Source organism: Protopterus annectens, chromosome 1.part0, assembly GCF_019279795.1.
Source record: "Protopterus annectens isolate FY-2018-M chromosome 1.part0, PAN1.0, whole genome shotgun sequence".
NCBI lineage: Eukaryota > Metazoa > Chordata > Ceratodontiformes > Protopteridae > Protopterus > Protopterus annectens.
In genome coordinates this window covers 613,440,887-613,462,324 of record NC_056725.1, presented here as the reverse complement: position 1 = coordinate 613,462,324, position 21,438 = coordinate 613,440,887, and positions in this window count along the sequence as shown.

The following is a 21,438-nucleotide window of genomic DNA, read 5'->3' as shown; positions in this document are numbered from 1 at the left end:
TACTTAATATCTGTGTAAAAATAAAGATACTGATTTTACTCAAGAATCTTCTGATTATAGTGATTACCCAACAGCGATGAGCCTAGACAGATGTGAGGTGGAAATTAACCTCAAAATTAACAGAGTTGAAGCAGAAAGAAGAATCAATCCAGATTTGATAAGGTGGCACTTGACTTTTTCTAGACATAGCAAATCCTCTTGCACACTAACCACCATTAAAATAATTTTCCTTTTAAAAATTAAAATCTGAAATGTATAAACCTTTTTTCCAAAGAGTCCTGTATTTATAATCCATGAAAAATTATGAAAACTTGCACAGTTTACTAGTATAATTACACATCTGAAGCATTAATATACCAACTTAAGAGTTGGTTAATTTTTTGCGTGATAAGCTTGTTACATAAATTATGCCATGATAATGAAGTTGTAGTACATTAAGTGTTAAACTGAGTGACAAGTTTTGATGACTTTGAACTGTAGGTGCAGCAGTATCAAAGTGCCTCTGTTGTATAGAGGCAGTCCTGGCTGTGGTGGAAGACTCTCTGGGGGCAGCAATGTTGAAAATTGCACCTCTGGAATTTTTCCAAAACACATACGCGTAACAGTAAACAAACTTGTCTTTTGGTTTAAAGATAGCATGGAAAGTGTTAAAAAGTAGGCAGATAAGTACAAAGAGAAGTTAATATGCATCCATGTGTAGTGTGGATATCAGTTAAGTTTTAACTGTCAAAATGCAGGACAGGAAATAAAAGTCTGCATTGATATGGCAACTATTATGCCATGATTTACTGAATGTCTTAATAAATGAGAGGGAAAGAGAATCATCACTGGAATGGCAAATACTCTGCCATGATACTTAGAGTTGGTTCATTTTCTGCATGATAAGCTTGTTACATAAATGATGCCATGATAATGAAGTTGTAGTACATTGTGTTAAACTGGGCGACGAGTTTTGATGAGTTTGAACTGTAGGTGCAACAATATCAAAGCTCTTACATTCACAGTGTATAATAGGAGAATACTAATGGTTATAAGTCTGCAAGCATTGGTTGAAAGATGACAACTGTATGCTGATTGCCACTTCATAATCTTTGATAGTGAGATAATGTGAAGTGAAACATGTTGCATATTAAGTCAACTACCTGCTAAGTATTAAGCATGAACAAGTAATGAGTAAGAATGAGCTGAAATTAGCTGACCATACCTGAAGTAAAATGAACCATATTTGTGATGTCTGAACTGTATATCTACTGAAAAGTCTTCAGATTTTCACACAGTAATAGCTGAAAATAGCTAATGTTACATGTAAAATTACCTGCCTTATCCTGTTGGAAAGTTTTGAAGTTAATTTCGTACTTACAGCATAACTTTCATGAAAGAATGAAATGAGATCAATAACTTGAACTGTGTTTCATAAGTTTCCAGTTTCTTACATAGTATGCCAGAACTGCATTCCATGAAAACATGACAGTTTTTTTTTTTTTTTTTTTTTTTTTTTACATGGGCACAGTTATCTCTGTACAGTGCCATCTGTTGTTAAGGAGTAAGAATAATATTGAATGGCTTCTTAAACTAGCTGAAATTCCAGATAATGTACTTAGTAACTATAAGAGACTTCCTTCATTACTTTTCTCATTGTTTTAACGGAATTATCAGCTAGAAAAGAAGTCCTAGACAACCGAATTATAGTCTGACATTAAAACAGATCTTTTCAGTCTGTGTATGTGAGACACCAAAAAGTTATACTAACTTCCAGAATGCTGATTCCAGAGTTTTGGAACTTCAAGAAAATTCCACCTGAAAGACTGTCTTTCCCCTAAACAAGTTTTGTAATTCATGACCTTTATGCCTGAAGTCTGTCAAAGACAAGAAAAGCACTGTGGCATGTTCACAAAGAAGGAGACTAAAGATAAGAACGCCATGTATCTTTTTTGACTTATACCTCTCTCATATGTAGTTGCTTCTTATTTTTCATTAATGAAAATGGCAATTGTGTTATAGGTAAATGTGTGACAGATAAAAATCTAATTTCACAGGTTTTCAATACAATGTTTTATTAAGTTTTGTATTTCAGAATAAACGTGTCTGTACACAGTTTCTAAGTAATTGTCATGACAAGGTTCACATTTGAAAATTTAAGTCAAGTATTTTGTAAATATTTTGGCTGCTAACATGATGAATTCCAAATGCTATACTATGCAGGCTGTGGATTACAGTTTCTAATTAACACATATTTTTGTGACTTCTAGTGTACAGATGGGAAACTGTATTTCTGTGTATACAAATGCAAATCAAAACAAGGAGTAAAACAGTAACAAAGAAAGGTTAAAAAGACAACAAACAAAAGACTGCAGATAAACCAGTCTTATAGGTTCATAGGTTTATACTAGGCTATCTGCCCTAAGGCATTTATAAGCCTAGCCCAGAGTTTTTGTGGCTTACGCCACCCCTTATGTTAAAAAATACTGTGCCCATTAGTTTGTTGTGCCTCTGTCCAGCAGTGACACAGAGATGATTCCCAGGGTAAACCTACAATCTCCCATCCACGGTCAAGATTTCTTTTGAACAGAGCCAGCAAGGTGCTCTGCCTCACATGGACCGGGATTTTATTCCACAACATAGGGAGTCTCTGGGTGACAAATCTATCCCTCCAGCATGTCCTATTTATATCAGTGCTAAGGTTTAAGTCGCTTGCTCTAGTGGATCTGGTAGATTTGGATTTTTTGAGGTGGAGCATGTCCATTAATTCCGGGTTGGACATGGCCTTGTATGTCAGGCACAGGTCACCTCTGAGCAGGCGGTATGCGACTGAATAGAGCTGGAGTTTCTTCAGTCTGGCAGCATATGACAGATTTTGGAGTCCCTTTATCCTTTTGGTGAGGAACTTTTGGGGTCTCTCCAATTGCTGCAGGTGTCGGGTGAGATGCATCCCGAATGGGGCATTGTACTCGATCATTGGTCTGATAAGTGAAGAGTACAGGGGAACAATGACCTCACTTGATCTGGATGTGAATCCCTTCATGATCAGGTGGGCAATGTAGAAGGTTTTTCTAACCACTTTAGCAATGTGAGTGTCAAAAGAAAGGCCACTGTCAACCTGGGTCCCCAGGTCCCTGATAACCTCTTCTGTGCTTAGTGGATTGCCACCTATATGGTAGCTTGGGGTTACCTTGTTTTTCCCGAAGGGTATGACTATACATTCTTTGGCATTTAACTTCAGGCCATGGCTCTGGCACCAGTTATCAGTTTCCGTGAGACCCCTCTGAAGGATATCTGTGTCCAATGTACTTTCCACTATGGCTCCCAGTTTGCAGTCATCTGCAAACTTTGTCAGCCATAGTCCTCCTATGTTAGCCTGTACTTCCGAGAAGTAGATGCCGAACAACAGGGGGCCAAGGACTGAGCCCTGTGGGACACTACTTGTGACCGGCTTGGAGTCTGACATGGCGCCAGCTACTCTAACCCTGTGGGTTCTGTCCTTTAGCCAGTTTGCAACCCATCTTGTGACATATGGGTTTACATTTAAGCTGGTAAGTTTCTCTATAATACCCAAGTGGGGTATTGTGTCAAGGTAGGCTGTATGGACTGCCTTTCCCTCATCAATGGCCTTGGTGACTGTTTTGAAGAAGTCGACAAGTTCAAAAGGCATGATCTGCCCTTGACAAAGCCAAACTGGGTCGGGTCCAATGTCTGCAAGTCCCCTATGTCTTTGTTTATGAGTTCCATTATGATCCTCTCCATAGCTTTGCAGACCAGGCTTGTTAAGCTTATGGGGCTGTAATTACCAGGGTCCGTAGAGGCACCGCCTTTGTGGAGTGGGACCACAGTTGCCGTACGCCACTCCTTGGGCACGTATCCTGTGGTAAGGCTAAGATTAAACAGCTGCCTTATGTGCGGGTTTAGTTCCTCATTGAGTTCGTGTAGCACACAGCCGGGGACACCATCCGGTCCCATTGATGCTGTGTTTTTAGCTTTAGAGAGAGCAGCTTTCACCTGCACATTGGAGATGTCTGGGAGGCTGCACTCCGCTGGGATAGTTATCTCTTCTTTTGGGGGGGGGTGAAGTTTGCACTGAACCTGTTTGCTAGTATGTTGACAATGTCTGTGGGTTCAGTGATTTTTGTATCATTTTGGACTAATTCTGAGCATATCTGGGAGTTTCCACCCAGGTTTCTAACATAGCTGAAGAAGGCCTTATGATTGTCTTTTGAATCTATGGCAATTTTTCTCTCAAAGTTGCCCTTGGATGATTTTATGAGTGCTCGTATTTTTTTACTAATAATGATCAAAGGTGTCTTCTCTTTTATGGATTTTGCTCTATCATGTAACAGCTTTCTCCTCTTATTGTAAAGTTTGTTTATGGCTGGGGTCCACCAGACTGGACGTTTGCCCTTGGTGGAAAGAGTCTTGGTTTTATTAGGGATTGCCTGATCCATGCAGTCCTGGAGGTGTTCGTAGAAGGCATTTGGGTTGTGGTTTCCAGTGGCTCGGGGGCCTTGAAGGATACCACACCAGTCTTGAGTTAGTGTGAAGTTTGCTTTAGAGAAGTTCTTCACTGTGGTCTTTTTTGTTTGGGGTGGAGGCGGGATGTGGATATCCAGTGAGATTAGTTTATGATCTGATCTCACCAATGAGGGATATACTTCCGGTGTGGAGCATTTTGTCCCCATGTTTGTGATGTTTGTGATGATGAGATCTAGTATATTTTCTCCTCTTGTGGGAACGGTGACTAGTTGTTCCATGGCATTTGAATTTATGAACTCCAGGAACCTTTGGGCTAGAAAGTTTGGGCTTGAGTAATGTTCCCAGTCTATATTCGGGTAGTTGAAGTCACCCAATATAATGGTGTTTGGAGATACATTTATACCCTCCAGTGTCTTCAGGAAGGCTGTGTGAGGTTCCTGAGTTTGAGAGGGTGGCCTGTAGCATGCTACAAATTGTAGAGCAGTTTTGCCTATGGTTAATTGCACCTGGATGGTTTCCGATGCTTCGTGCGTTGCCACCAACCTGGAGGTGTGGGTATCCTTGATGAATATGGATACACCCCCTCCTTTTGTGGTGTGGTCCGGGTTTTGGGGCCGGGACGCATGATATGAGGTAAAACCTGATAGTGCTGGGGTGCTCTCAGGAGCCTTGAACCAGGTTTCAGTCACAGCACAGACATCAATGTTCTCCATACTGAGAAGGGCCTCGAGTGTGTGCATTTTGAGATTTAGACTTCTGGCATTGAGCAGCATTACCCTTAGTTTCTTCCCATTTTTGTTTTCTAGGGTGGTAGGTTTAGAATTTGAGCCTTGCCTAAAAAGGCACTATGGGGTGGCAAGAGCCTTAGCCAATATCCGGAATCCCAGGGTGACAGGTGCAAGCCGTCCCTTGAAGCAGCGTGGCTTGTCAAGCATGTCATCCCAGGCAGACAGACACTGGATCCCCTTTGAATGACATCAGAAATTAAGCCAATTGTTAAAGCTGATCATCTTGTCTCTATGTTGTGGCATCATTCTTGGTGAAGGAAGGATGCTGCTCAGGGTCAGGGTCATACCTGCCTGGGCTACATAATCAGAGAGCTCCTCTATGTCTCTTTTCATGTAGTCCAGGGAGGTACGTCTCAGGTCGTTCACACCAGCATGGACAATGACTGTGTCATATTTGTACTTGCTGTGGAGTGACCCGAGTGCTTGTGTTATGTGGCGGATTCTAGTGCCCGATAGGCAGCTTACTGTGACCCTCTCCTTGTTCAGCCTGGTGAGTGGGACGTCACGTTTATTGTGTAATGTCTTAAACCTTCTTTAAAGAAGGCCCATGAAATATTTGCAAATGACACCTTAAGAACATTTAGGTTTATGAATGCACACTTACTTTTTTAGCTTTTTAAAGTCTTTAATGATGCATTCAGACTTGTAAAGCCAAACCCAACTAGCTGTAGACATCACATTTCCTCTTTTATAGGCTCTTCAGTACAACATAAGTGGTTAGTTTGGCAATTTTCTAAGAAAATTGTAAAGGAACGTGATGCCCTCAGCATTAGGGTGACTGCAAAAGATCACAAAAAATATGATCAAAACAAAGGCTGGAAGGTAAAACCAAAAATCTATAAACAGAAAGACCCCAAATAAACCAGAATCCTCACTATGTAACACCTTAAATCTCCTTTAAAGAAGGTCCATGGAGATATATGCAAATGACTTCTTAAGGGCATTATGTCATATCTAAGGTTTCTGAATACTCACTGACTTTTTAATTATTTATTATTGTTTTTTTTAGTATTTTAAGCATATAATCATACATTCAGACCTTCAAGCCAAAGTCCACTGGCTGCAGGCATAACATGTTTTGCCCTTATATGGGCTCATCATTACAGCATCAGTTGTTAGTTTGGCCATTCCATGAGAAATACCAGCTTATAAAGCACCTTGATGCTCTTAAAAGGAAAACAAACTTGTGTCTGTAACTAGTGGAGTTTGGCTATAAAGGTCTGACTGCATCATTAAATACCTTTAAAAAGGTAAATAATTAAAAAAATAGTAGGCATTCAGAAATCTTTGAGCTGAATATCCTTAAGGGGTCATTTGCATATCTCCATGGTCCTCCTTCAAGGGAAGTTAAAGGTATTACAAAATAAAGACTTTAAGACTGTAGTTTATCTGTAAATATTATAAATTATAATATTTATTTATTTCTCTTTGTTTACCAGGAGGTTCTGATTGGGGACTATTCCATTTTCAGCAGTGGTTCAGGGAGAAAAGCTCCACATATTAGGGAAGTACATTTTAAGACAAAAAAAGAACATTTTATAAAATACATTGAATTAACATGAAAACACAATTATATGGATACATCTAGAACACATTATATAACATACAGTAGCCTATGAATTTAAGGAAATACATTTTTTTCATGACGTAGCTGGTTACAGAGAAATTACACAGATGGACAGCAGATGTATTATGTAATGTGCTTATCAAAAACCAGGAACCGAAGCAAATACACAATGTACTTAGTGTGTTTATTATTCTGATGAAGTCAACTGTTATATCCTAATGAAAGCGCTAAATAAAGTGAGGCTTAGTTTCAAGGAGGTCTTCTTTTCTGGCTTTGGCTTCTTGGTAATGTGCTTATCAGATGGATGTACAGAGAAGGGTAGCAAAGGCAGCAAGTGATTTAGCAGGAGGTAGAATTTAAGAGAAGATGTAGTTATTTGAAACATTAGGTAGACTGAGGTAGGGAGCTTGTATAGACTTGCATTAAAGAAAACAAAGGTAATGGAAGTTATCTGGGAAATGGAAATTTTGTAGGAGAGAAAGTATGTAGAGGGTGGAGTGGGAGAATATACAGAGATTTCTTAGCAAAAGATAGATAACGTTAATTACACAAGACGTGTACAGAAAGGTCAAGTAAGGGGAGTGTAACTTTAAAGATGGAGTTTAGGTTGAGTATATTATAATATTTTATTATAAAATATATTATATTAATTATATTATAGGATATTATATTATATCATATTATATTACACCACTATATTATGAATGTTAGATTTTTTTACAGTTTATAGTTATCTTTCTGTTTGTTGCACACAAATGTGGGAATTCCATTCTGAATTTAGGAGAGCAAAAATAAGCATGCATTATGGTATTTAACGCTGCAACAAAACACAGCCCTCCCCCAACTCATATAAACTTATGGTAAGATAGAGTCACAGAACAGCATAAATCATTATACACAACACTGCGAAATTGATAGCAGAATTTGAATAGTTGAAGCTTATGCAGTAATTAATTTTTCCTTATATGGCGTATCACCAGAGTACATTAATGCTTCAGACTGCACAGGTTTTCATAATTTTTCATGGGTTATAAATACAGGATTCTATGGAGAAAATAGGTTTATACATTTTAGATGTTAATTTTTAAAAGAAAAAAATATTTTACTGGTGGTTTGTGTGTGGGGGGTAATGGCTCTAAAAATGTTAACAAGTCATTTTTTGTATTTCAAAGTGCAGAGCTTAATTGCTCCCGGTTTCATTTGCCTGTGGTGGGAGTGTCAACAAGCCACTTAACCAAGCAGTGTTCAGAGGTCACCACTGAAAATGGATGCGCATGTCTAGTGGGTTTATCTGGTTAACAAATGAAATGAGTACAAATGCGAATTGAAGTAGTACACAACAGAATTTATACGGTACTTAAAATGTTTTGTTTTTCTGGGAACTGCACTAAAAGAAGAGGACTTGTTGTTCTGTGTGCATCTAAGGTCCCAGATGTTCACAAAATAGACATTGTTCTTAAAATTATTTACTGCGTTCAAATGAAAGCAGACTGACACTAACACGTTTGGGTGGTATTCATAGTCCCAGGGGTCATATGGGGTCATATGTGTATAAGGCTAAATGGCAAAGAATGCAAATATGCAAAGTGCCAGTCAAGACCACTGACTATGTGAAAGAGAAGGGTTGTGTAGAAACACCCACAAGCTTTTGATCTGTCTGTGTGTATGCTCTTAAAATGGATTAAAACTAGTGTGGTTATATGTGAATGTAACTGTTTGAGTGTAAAGTGATGATTACTTTTGTGTATTTTCATAACTGAGAACTGAGCTCAAGTTTGTGCAAGCCCACATATATTACTGGTGTTCTGTTAAGGAAAGTGATGCATAGTACAGCTATGCAGAAGTGAATTACAAAAATATATAAGGTGTTATTTACTGAATGTAAGGGTGTCCTTAAGTGGACACCCTGACTTGGTCTTTAGAAGGCTGGAAAGGGAAAGACAGAACAGCAAGAAATAGGAGGGAGAGAGTGAGAGAGATGACAATATACATAGAAGGTTGTGCTGAAGGAGGTAGGACAGGAGGGGTACTGTGCTTTTGGTGGAGAATAGATCCCCTATTTTTCAATATTTGTATACAACAGAGAAGCCCGGGATGGAAGAATAGGAGAGGGTCTAGACGACAGGATTAGGGAATAGCTAAGGAAAGAATGCAACATAAAAGACAGACAAGACAGGAACACTACAGTGGGCTGACATTGGCTGGGGACACAAGGCATACAGACGGCAGACACACAAAAGGGGATGGTGAGAAGGTACTGCAGCAGGTCTCGAGCCAGACTGGGGGACCTCAGTTATCCCCACTGCTTGATGTACCTGCAGTGGGTGACCTCAGTAACATGGGTAGATGCCTCCAGTGGTATAGTGAATGGAGCCAACCAGGTCAGCTGGTCTTTAATCTGGTGGGGGAGTTCTTGCAAATGTTGAAGGTATCTCTTCACTGCCTGCTCAACTGCATCTTCAGTCAGATCCTGAAGCTTATGCCATTCGTGGCTTTTCCAAGTGCACTACACCAGGATATCCACAGGACTGGAGCCACCTGACTGTGTGAAGACATCCCAGGGTGGGCAGAGAGAGATGGTGATCAGACCCTGACCTGAGAGGCAAAAGTTGGGATGCTCCTGTGATCTCTGGACCTGTGGAAAATGGAACATAAAAGGAAAAGAAAAAAATGGAAAACAATAAATAAATAAATAAATCTAGGGAGAGGGAAAGGGATATGCAAAGTGGAGACAAGAAGGACTCATAAGCTGCTACAATATATTACTGACAGTGCATAGTAAATATGTATTAAGCAGGTATACTGCACAAATTTACAATACATATTACACTAATTAAATAATATTGCCAAATGGTACTACTACTGTTTGTGGTGCAAAGGTTAATTACGGATATTTAATTATGTTTGTACTTTTGTTCTGATTACCATTTGTATGTGAAAGAGTTTTACAAATATTAAAACCAAAAATCATATTTTGCTTCAGAATGGAACAGATAATGCACAGCTATCTTTTTATACTTTTTAATGAGCTGTGTAATTCTCTTGACCACAGTCTGTCAAATGTTTCAGTTTTCTTAGACTTTATTATACTGGTGTTCCTCTTCAGTTATAGAAATAAGAAAAGGAAAGTATAGTTATTTATCTATGCTATATCTGTGTGCATAGTTGATGACTACATATTTTCTAATAAATATTTTTTTCTAGTAGATGTAAGATAATGTTTTCCAAAGAATAATTGTTCCACTGTATTTGGCATTCATCAGACCTATCATTGAGCACAATGCCCCCTTTGGTATGTACCTAACCAGGCATATTCAACAACTGGAATGTCCACAGAGGTTCCTCACTAAAAGAATACAGGGCATAAGTAATATGTCCTATGCAGACCACCTCAAGGCCCTATCCCTGTATTCTGTCTCCTACAGGCTTTTGAGGGAAGATCTATGCCTGGCTTACAGGGCATTTTCAGACCCCACTCTAATGGACCTCCTGCATATCCACAAAACAAACAGTACCAGAATTACCCTTTCTAAAGACTTAAACCTTGCCTGTGATATAAATAGGACCTGCTAGAGAGATAGATATGTATCCCAGAGACTACCCTGCCTATGGAACAGCCTCCCTAAACATGTGAAGCAGAGTACCTCCCTAATCCAATTCAAGTGCAACTTGGACAATTGGATGGGAAATCGGAAATTCATCCCTGGTTTGGCACCTACATCTCTGATGCAGACAGGTAACCTGTAAATGGTTCATCTCCCAGACCCATGCTTACACTTATCAAAGGTATCAGAACTTGTCAGAGATTTGGGATGCATGGCTAGGCTTAAAAAGGCCCTTGTGGTCATTAGCCTAGTAAAAACCTATGAGCCTATGAACCTACTGGATCCAACTTAGTGCTGAACTAATGCAAAGTGCTAGCAGTAATGACTGCTCTTCTTATTCCGACAGTCTTTCAGTTTTCCCTAGCTTTACCTTTGGTACAAGAAAGTGTTACAGGATGTACTCTGCTCCTCTGATTTGATATGTTAAGAGGTAAGAGAAAGTTTGGGGACTGGGGTATGGAAGGATTAGCTACTGCTGCATTTCACTTCACGGCAAAGGTAAATTTCCTTAAAGGCTGCTAAATTTAATAAGAACCTATACTTGACCATTGTGATCTGCAGTATGCTGTGCCCTGTTTACCTATGTTTTTCTGTGTTAATAAATTTTAACTACCTGTACAGGATACAAATCCAATGTAGTGGTAAAAGGAATTCAACAGTAAAGCAAGCAACAAGTAGTATACAAGTCATATACTTGCTGCTTTGTACCCCACCCTCATACTGCCTAAGGTATGGCAGTTAGCTCTGGTTAGCCATATTATATGCACAGCAAGTATTCTGGAAATAAGTTACATACTTTAGAAAAACGTAGTTTGTACAACAATATCACACAAAAATCTAATTTCTGGCTAACTGTAATCAGTGTAAACATTTACCTATATGCATATATGTATATATATATATATATATATATATATATATATATATATATATATATATATATATATATATATATATAAACACACTGTACTGTATATGGATTCACTTCAGAATCTCTGAAGTCCAAAATCTTGAATTTCAAAAGACTGAGACCAAAACCTTGAAAGTTCATAACTGTGAAAACTCAAAACACTGAATTTCATAACACTGAAAAAACACAACACACCAACACTTACTATATTCCAGCACAACTACATAGAGAAACAAATAAAAGGCAAACCATATTACACTTCCCCAAGGCAATCCCCCATGCACTCCCACACCCCCTGCTACTTAAATCTATCAATTACGAGATTGCACTTCATTACACTAAGATGAGTTATGTTGTAATATAGCAAGTTAGAAGGGAACATGACTAAAGTTACAATAGGCAGTCATGAAGCATGTAATGGCATGTTTGCCATTTTGTTCTGTGGGGTGCGATCTCGGAGTTGATAATATTTGAGTAGCAGGGGGTGTGGGGGGCACAGCATGTATATTTAGAGAAGTGTAATATGGTTTGTATTTTATTTGTTTCTGTATGTAGTTGTGGTGGACTATAGTAAGTGTTGGTGTCTGTGTTTTTTCAGTGTTATGAACTTTGGAGATTTTGGTCTCAGTCTTTTAAAATTTGAGATTTTGGGCTTTAGAGATTCTGAAGTGAATCTACATATATATATATATATATATATATATATATATATATATATATATATAAATAATAAATACAAGTGTTGCCACCAGACCGTAGGACATAGATAAGCGATTTTGGGTAACACACAAACCCTTCATCAGATCTAATACCACTGGAAAAGACAGTGCAATTTAAAATACCTAAAAACCAAGCAGCTGCTAGAATTCAGGGCAAGGCCCACGTACTAGCAATTTAGACCTTCCTCCTTAATCTCTGCCCTTTTAGAGCTGGTTTAAATGGAATATTCATATTCAAGCCTGGAAAAACACAGGCTTTTAACTTAGCAATCCATTTCATCTCATTCTGTTCAGTCTTCAAGGTAATGTCACCTCCTCTAATAGTAATCCCTGTCGTCTCCAGAGCCATAAATCTACAATAATGCCCTTCCACCTCATTAACATGCTTAAAAAGTGGATTTTTGGTATTCTTAAGCTTGATGTCATTTACATGCTTTGAGATGCGTTCCTTAAAGCATCTTCATAGGTTCATAGATAGGTACTAGGATATTGGTCCTAGGGCCTATACAAGCCTATCCATATGGATTTCCTGTATATCAGCACTTACAGAAATTTATTTTCCTGCATCCCTGACAAGCAGAGCTACCAAAGTGATCCCCGGGGCGAATTTCCTGTTTCCCATCCAATCATCAAGATTTTTCTTAAAGAGGGCCAAAGAGGTGCTCTGCTTGAGCTGAATGGGCAGTCTGTTCCAGAGTATGGGAAGCCTCTGGGACAGGAACCTAGTCCTCCAGCAAGTGGTGTTTATTGGGGTAACAATGTTTAGGTCCCTGGAGCATGTGGCTCATATGGATTGGGATTTCTTTAAGTGGAGCAGGTCCAACATTTGTGGGTTTGACATGGCCTTGTATGTTAGGCAGAAATCAACTCTGAGTAGGCGATATGAAACAGAGTAGAGCTGGAGTTTTTTGAGGTGGTTTGCATAGGGTAGATGTTTTAGGCCAGTGATCCTCTTTGTGAGGTATTTCTGTGGCCTTTCCAGCTGTTGCAAATGTTTCATGAGGTACATACCAAATGAGGCGTTGTATTCTATAATAGGTCTAATGAGAGATGAGTAGAGGGGAACAATGACCTCCTTTTTTCTAGATGAGAAGCCTTTTGTAATTAGGTGGGCCACATAGAAAGATTTTCTGACTACTGTGGTGATGTGTTTATCAAAGGAGAGACCACTGTCCACCTGTGTCCCAAGGTCTCTTATCACACTTTCGGTGTTAAGTGGGCTACCACCTATGTGGTAGTTCAGGGGCACTTGTTTTTTTCCAAAGGGGATGACTATGCATTTTTTGGCATTGAGGTTGAGGCCATGGCTCTGACACCAGGCATATGTATCAGTGAGGCCCTTTTGTAGAATGTCCACATCCTTTGGGGATTCGATATTGGCTCCCAGCTTGCAGTCGTCTGCAAACTTTGTTAGCCATAGGCCTTCAGTGTTGGCTTGAACTTCAGAGAAGTAGATGCCAAATAAGAGCGGACCTAGGACTGAGCCCTGTGGTACTCCACTTGTCACAGCTCTAGTACTGGATTTGGAGTCAGCTACTTTGACTATGTGGGTTCTGTCAGTGAGCCAGTTTGCAACCCATCTAGTGACATAGGGATTAATGCCCAGTTTAGTCAGTCTAAGATTCCGGAGTGGGGGATGGTGTCGAAGGCCTTGGCAAGGTCCAGATAGGCTGTGTGAACCTCCTTAACCTCATCCACGGTTCTGATGACTGTTTCAAAGAAGTCAATTAGATTTAGGAGACATGATCTACCTTTCATGAACTCAAACTGTGTGGGGTCCAGAGACTGGAGGTTTCCAGTGTCCCTGTTTATGAGTTCCATGATGATACATTCCATGGCCTTACAGACCAGACTCATCAGACTGATGGGGCGGTAGTTACCAGGAACCGTGGCGGACCCCCCCCCCCTTATGGAGTGGGATAACCGTAGCTGTGTGCCATTCAGTGGGCATAAAGCCTGAGGTGAAGCTAAAAATAAACATGGTACATAGGTGGGGTGCCAGTTCATTTTGTAGTTCATGTAGGACACAGCTCGGGATGCTGTCTGGTCCCATGGATGCTGTAGTCTTGGTTTTGGCTAGTGAAGTTTTTACCTGTGCAGCCGTGATTACCGGGACTTGGCATTCTTCTGGTATTGAGATGGGCCCTTTGGGGGGTGAGAGGGGGTGAATTTGGCACTGAACCTATCTGCCAGAATGTTGGCAATATCAGTTGGATCAGTACATTTGGTGCCATTGTGCTGTAACTCTGAGCAAATCTGAGTGTTACCATTGAGGTTCTTGACATAAATGTAGAATGCCAGTTTTACCAATATAGAAGCATGTACATAAGCTACAAACTTCTGAATATACTAAGTGCTTAGTTCTACAGTCTGCATAACTGCCACAGTGAACTTTTATACCAGTTTGTGGATGTATAAACTCATTGGTGGTGGAAATGTACTTGCAGCATGTACATAATTTACATGGAAAGGTACCTTTTCTCTGGGTAACCGGTGCTGAAATATCCAGGGAGGGATAACATAATAGTTACTTCAGGTTCTTGTTGCGTCCATACATAAAAGTTGGTTCTGGACCAACTATGTCTTTAAGTAAAGGATCTAACATCAATACTTTCCAATGGGACCTTATGACACCACTTAATTACCTGATATCACCTGTATATGTAAGCTTAATTCGATTTCTTATACCACTACAATTCATTTGCTCTTGTTGTCATACTACTTGCTCAGAAATAGGGGGTTGAGGGATAGTGATAGTTAACCCTTTGGTAATAAGTGGTTGCGCTCTGTCCTTTCTAAGTGTTCTTATACCCTTAAGTTCTTTATCTATTTCAGTCTCTTTATAACCCATTTCAACTAGTTCTTACTTTAAATTCTTAGTCATACCATTGAAGTCATCATCCCTATTACATAGTCTTGACATCCTAGATGCTTGACTTTTAACAACATTAGTGAATGTATAAGCAGGGTGCATGCTATTTCTGTATAATAAATTGTTTCTTTTGCTTTCTTTCTTAAACAATCTTGTGTTGAGTTTATTATGCCCATCTTTAAAAATCTCAGTGTCCAAAAAACTTATACTAGTAGCACAGAAATTTAACTTAAACTTCTGAAACCTGGTTGTCCCCTCCAAATAGCTCACTAAGTCCCGCAGGATATTTGTATCATCATTTAGTTTAGGCAGATGTCATCCACAAAACGCATGTAACATTTTAGCTGGTTCTTGTACGGATTGTTGTTCAACACATAACTATTTTCCCAATCTGCCAAAACCAAACTGGCATAACTGTTTGCGCACGGTGTCCTCATGGCGACACTGCATTTTTGCCAGTACAGTTTCTTATCAAATGTCAAGACATTATTATTCAGGATCAGTTCCATAAGTTGGCATATCAACTCTACTTTAGAGCTGCTAAAATCTGTTGCCTCCTACAGGTAATGCCTCAGGAATTATATTCTTTTTTTCATTAGTTATAGCTGTGAAGAGGATATCCACAGCCAGAGTAGCTAATATAAAATCTCCACCATCCTTGTGACTAATATACTCAGATAGGAGGCTCAAAAGATGTCTAGTGTCTCTAATCACTGTTTTGCTTGATCTTACTATATCTTTCAGTATGTGCTCAACAAATATATTTGGAGAAGTGTAATATGGTTTGTTTTTTATTTGTTTCTGTGTGTAGTTGTGTTGGAATATAGTAAGTGTTGGTGTTCTGTGTTTTTTCAATGTTATGAAATTCAGTGTTTGAGTTTTCAGTGTTATGAACTTTCGAGATTTTGGTCTCAGTCCTTTGAAATTGGAGATTTTAGGCTTTAGAGACTCTGTTGTTTACATATAAAACAACAAAATATTATATATTGCATTTGATTACTGTGAAAGTCTGACTTGGATAAAACTCCTTTTCAACAAAGTCCCAAGGAGAAAAGTTTCAGCAATTACAATGAATCAAGATACAAAGGATTAATGCTAGATCCATGCTGTCTTCTTCTGTCTGTGTCAGCCTGTTGGTTATTGGATCCGATCAGAATCAAAGCTGGCAAATCAGAATCTTCAGCTCTGAAGCTCCACCTCCTCTATCATAATGCACTGTCTTTCCTAAATCTCTTTAGATCAGTGTGTCCTGCTATACCTTAGCTACATCTTGAAGGTACCCTAAAAACAATAAAATGATGGACAAAGGAAGGGGTCCAACTGTTAGACTCTGGGGCAGTCTGCACAGTCAACCAGGAACCATGAAGATGAAAAATTGGAAGGTGAAATGGCAGAAGATATGTCTCAGACAGGCAGAAGAAAACAACATGGTTTTAGCACTATGAAAAATACATAAATTTCATATCCAATGTCTGTTCTGTCAGTCTCAACCTGTGGGACAGAGTCCTCAGCCAGTCAAAATGGCAGTGATCAGGAAAGAACATTCTATAAAATGGTGGAGTCAAAGGCTGAGCTGGATCCGGACTGAATATCCATCTTATAATGAGCTTTAAATTTATCATCCAAGGAGGCACAAGTAAAGGCAGTAGAAGGAGAGACTGCTCTGGTAGCAGTAACTAGGCTTTTGGTTTAATAGGCAATTGTATACCTTTCACTGTATACACAAACGGAATGCATTCATAAAGCCACCTGGACAAACTTACCTTAGAAAGAGGCTCACCTAATATAGGTCTAGAAAAAGACACAAAAGTTTGGTCAGATTTTCTGACAAATTCTGTTCTATCTAAATAAAGTGTCAACTATTGATGTACATCCAAACAATGAAGCATGTACTCCTCTTTGTTACTGAAATTTGGAAGTAGAACAGGCAAATGAGTCAGTTAGTACAAGTTTTACTCAGAGGCTCCATTAGATAAGAAGAAAGAGTTAATTCACAAGGAGTCTCTATCCTTGTGAAAGATAAGGTAAGGAAAATTGCAAGACAAGGCTTAAAGCTCTGAAACTCTTCTCCTTGCAGTAATTTCCACTAAGAAATGAGTTTTCCAAGATAGCAACTTTAAGTCTATGGTAGCAGCCATCTTGAAAGAAGGCTTAATTAACATATGGAGCAGAAGAGACACATCCCAAGGAAGGATAGGATCCCTTACTAAGGGTCTAAGCAGAAATGTACCCTTCAAAAAGTATTTAGACAAGTTTGAGAGATAAAATAGGTGTGTTACCTAGGCCCACATGGAAATTAGAAATTGGTGTTAAATTAACTTTAATGGTGGAATAATTGAACCCAGACTGAAAAATATCTGCCAAAAAAGCAAAAATTGCACCCAGGGGAGCATCAAAAGACTCTAGGCCTTTAGAGGCAGCCCAAATAGAAAACCTCTTCCACTTGCTAGAGTAAATCTTTCTGATTAAGGGTTTTTGAGAAAAGGAGAGAACATAAACAACTCTCATGGAGATCTTGGTATCTCTAGCCATCACTAGAGTTGGAGGAACCAAATGATCAACCTGAGAAATATAAGATTTGGGTTAGGATGGTCTGAAGGATAGGATATCAAATCTGGAACCAGATCCAAAATCCAAAGCGGGTGCAACCGATGAGGCCACAGGAAGGGGAATCAAACTTATCTGGGCCAGAAGGGAGCTATGAGACTCAGAGTCACTCTGCAATGGGCTGCTTTTTGTAGATACTTTATTATCTATGGCATAGGATGATATACACACAGGAGACCTGTGGAACAAGTTTGGAGCAGACCATCCCTCTGTGACTGCCTCTTTGGAGGAGTCAGGACAGAGAAGCTGCTGCATTTAGAGTTGGAGGGGGATGAAGAAACTGCTGCATTTGCTGTTAGAGGGGATGCAAAAGAGACACAGCAGGGTCAGCTCCAACAGGTGAACAAACAAGCCACCATTAATGGATTGAGGGACCACTTCTGTGGCATGAGGATGACCCTGCTCAAAGTGTCTGCCAATATGTTAGATCACCCGAGGATGTATGTTGTTATTAGAAAGCACTGCAAGGACAGTTCTCAGTACCACACTCTCACAGCCTCTCAAAACAGTCAGTAGGATCAGGTTCCCCCTTTCTTATGCACCAAAATACTGCTAAGTTTCTGGCCCAAATGACTCTCACACCCTTGGGTAGGAAGTCCTGAAAGGAGGACTGCTCTCATCTCCAAGACATTGAAGTGAAGACAGGCCTCTGAAAGGGACCAGGTACCTTGGGCTATCTTACCTTTGAAATGCCCCACAACCTCAGGAGGGAAGTGTCCATGGTTACTGTAGCATTAAGCTGAGGAAAAACAAAGGGATGGCCCATGGGAACCTGAACTGACTTCAGTCACCAAGAGATGTGCTGATGGCATAAGCTGGTGAGTTGAAGTGGAAAGTTCACTGGATGTGGTCAAATTGACCATAGGACTGATAAGGTCCACTGAAGAATTCTCGTGAAAAATCTGGCCAAAGAAACAAGACAATAGAGGAGGCCATCAGGCCATGAAACCATAGAACTAAGGAAGCTGGTAGCCTCTGAAAAGCAGGACTTCACTGGCTTGAAATTATAATGATAAAAGTATGGAGGAGCAACTCTGCAATCTGACTGGTGATGTCCAGATGACATCCGATGAATTCCAGAGCTTGAACCAATTCCAGACTGGACTATGTGAAATTCACTGTGATGCCCGATACTCCCTCAACTGTATGAGAGATGCCCCTGAGGTCAATGTAAACAGACAGTCATCCAGACTAGGGAAGACCTGGAAACCCTGCTGCCTGAACCAGACTATGACTGCTATACACTTGATGAACATCTGGGACTGTGGTGAAGCCAATGGGCAGTGCCTGAAACTGGTTATGATTGGCTAGAAGTGCAGGAACCCCCGGAATGCCTAGCTACTTTTTACGTGATAGTAGGCATTCTTGAGGTCCAGCAAACATATCCAGTCATCCTTCTTCAGTAGAAGTAGAAGGGACTGCACCATCACCATCCAGAATTTGGTCTGTTTTAAGAACTTTTTATGTATTTATTGACATTTGATTAATGGGAAAGTCTGAATGGGTGGGAGCCCATTTTCAGTGGAGGCCCAGGGAGAAAAGCTCCAAAGTATTACAAAAGGTTTTAAGTACAACAATTTTGCAGTCTTTAAAAATAAAAAACAAATACCAAATTTGACATAATATGAAAACATTGACTAAGAATATATATAGTTATATGACAGTGTTTTAATAGTTAGAGACATTTTTGCCAACTTATACAGAAATTAAAGCTAAGTTAGTATAATTCAATTTGCTGAAGACCAGAATGGACCTGGGGTCCTTATTTTTTTGGTACTGAAAAGAAACTTGAGTAGACCCAGGATCCTCTTTGGTCTGGTGGGACATCTTGGTTGACTCACTTTGGGAGCAGCCTTTTCATCTTCTTTGCTGATTAACTTTGCTGATTGGTTGTACTATTTAAAGGGATCTTTGTTTCATGTCTGAAACAAATCGGAATGGAATGGATTACCCTCTGGAAATGATTCTGAACACCAAAGCATTTAAAGTGATGGCCTCCCAAGCTTCTGTGTGAACAGACCAAATGCCCCTGACTGCATACAGGTTGCCACACTCAGGCAACCATTCAAGAGTACTGGAAATTTTTGCCAGGGAAAGGCACGAAGAAGCCTTGATTTTGTGGACCACCCCTACCCCTTAGGGCATTGTCCACTGAAGTCCCCCCTATTATGGGAAGTACTTTAACCTGAAGTGACCTGAGGAAGCTATTGGGATTTGTGAAGTAAGTGCATTTCCCCCTTCTGGTTCCTATATAAAGTTCTTTATGGGGTAGAAAACGTAACTCCCACAGCAGATGTCCTCCCTTCTTACTCACTCCTACTCAGAGTGTCTTTAACCTTGGACCCAAACAAAGTGGATCTGTGATGGGGGACATTGAGAAAGGCACCTTTAACTCATTTCCTGCAGTATAGCTCCTTTGAGTGTATAACGTTTAACTCCCAGTGGATGTGTCATGAGCCTTTAAAAAATGAAGTTATCACCTTACAGTTCAAACAAATATTCATATCTGTTAAAAGAAAACTGTAAATGGCAAACTATTCAAGATAAATTAATCTTTACATTGATGGTATTCATTTAGTTGATGCTTTAAACTGGATTTTATAAGCCAAAATAAAGGCAGTGAATATTAATTTTGTAATGTTGTATAAACAGATTATATCTCAGTAACCATTCAAGCAAGACACATACTTCCAACAGGATTTTCTTCATACAACTGTCAGCTTTCATATGAGGTTATGTAGTTCTGTCTGTATTACCTGTATGTTGAGATATTTAAAGAAAAATGAATATTATTACAATACAAGTAAATAGTATACAAGTAATATTCACTATCTCTACTGCTGCATTAAACAGAGGTTAAATACCAATACAGTTGAGCTTGCAATCATGTATGCTTCAAGATAAAATCTTCTGATACCTTTTATGTAGCATGGTTTTGGAATTATTAATGCAAATATGAACAAGCAGTATTTGATGCCTAGAGGGGCAGTAGGAGGTAACTTCAGAAATGATTGGAGGCCCTCCTGGATGTAATGACTTAAAGCTGTCCACAAAGTTGCACAGGTTCACCCAGGCATGACTACACATGGTGATGCCAGTGCCTGCTGCAAGTACAGTACCATCTACTGCATTTGAAAGGAGCCTCATGAATACATTAGATATGGACAACAGAGTAGACAGCTGAGTCCCTAAAGACTTGCAAGCCACAAGAGACAGTTGTGACACCACTGAACCAGACATTTCGATAATTAGGTCTCTCTGAAGTCTAGTTAGGTGAGCTATATAGTTCAGCGCACAAAGGGCAAATGTGGCTGAAGCATATGCACAGTTCTCAGAATGGTCTAGAACCCTTGGCTCTCTATTTGGATGTTGGACCATTGCACTTTCCACTAAGATTTCATTTTTTTGTGACTGCAGTGCCCACAGTAACATCCATTGTGGGGCCTTCACTGCAAAATGACCTATCCTTGAGGGGAACCAACAATTCGTCCAGCTTCCAAGGGACTGGATCAGACAGACTGGGCTCTTCCCAGGCCCTTTGGGACACCAGATCAATGAAGGTGTCTAGACGGGGCACCACCCAGAACATGGATGGTCCCACACTAAAGGCCTCAAGGAAAAAAAAACTGCTCCTCTGGGGAAGGGGCTTCAGTGGCCCATCCCCCTTAACTGCCTCAACAATTTTAACAAATTGTCAAAGGAGGCATCTTCATGGAGGGATTGGAGGATCATTCCCCTTCAATGAGATTAGATTCCTTGGTGAGATACTCTTTTGGGGAGTCTAAGTGTTTTCTCTTTCACTTACTCTTCATGTGTGCCTTCTAGGGGAAGCTGGGAGAACATGGAAGTCCTAAGTCAGGGGCTGTGCAAAGCCTAAAGGTGCGGGCTGTCCCAAAGACAAGACAT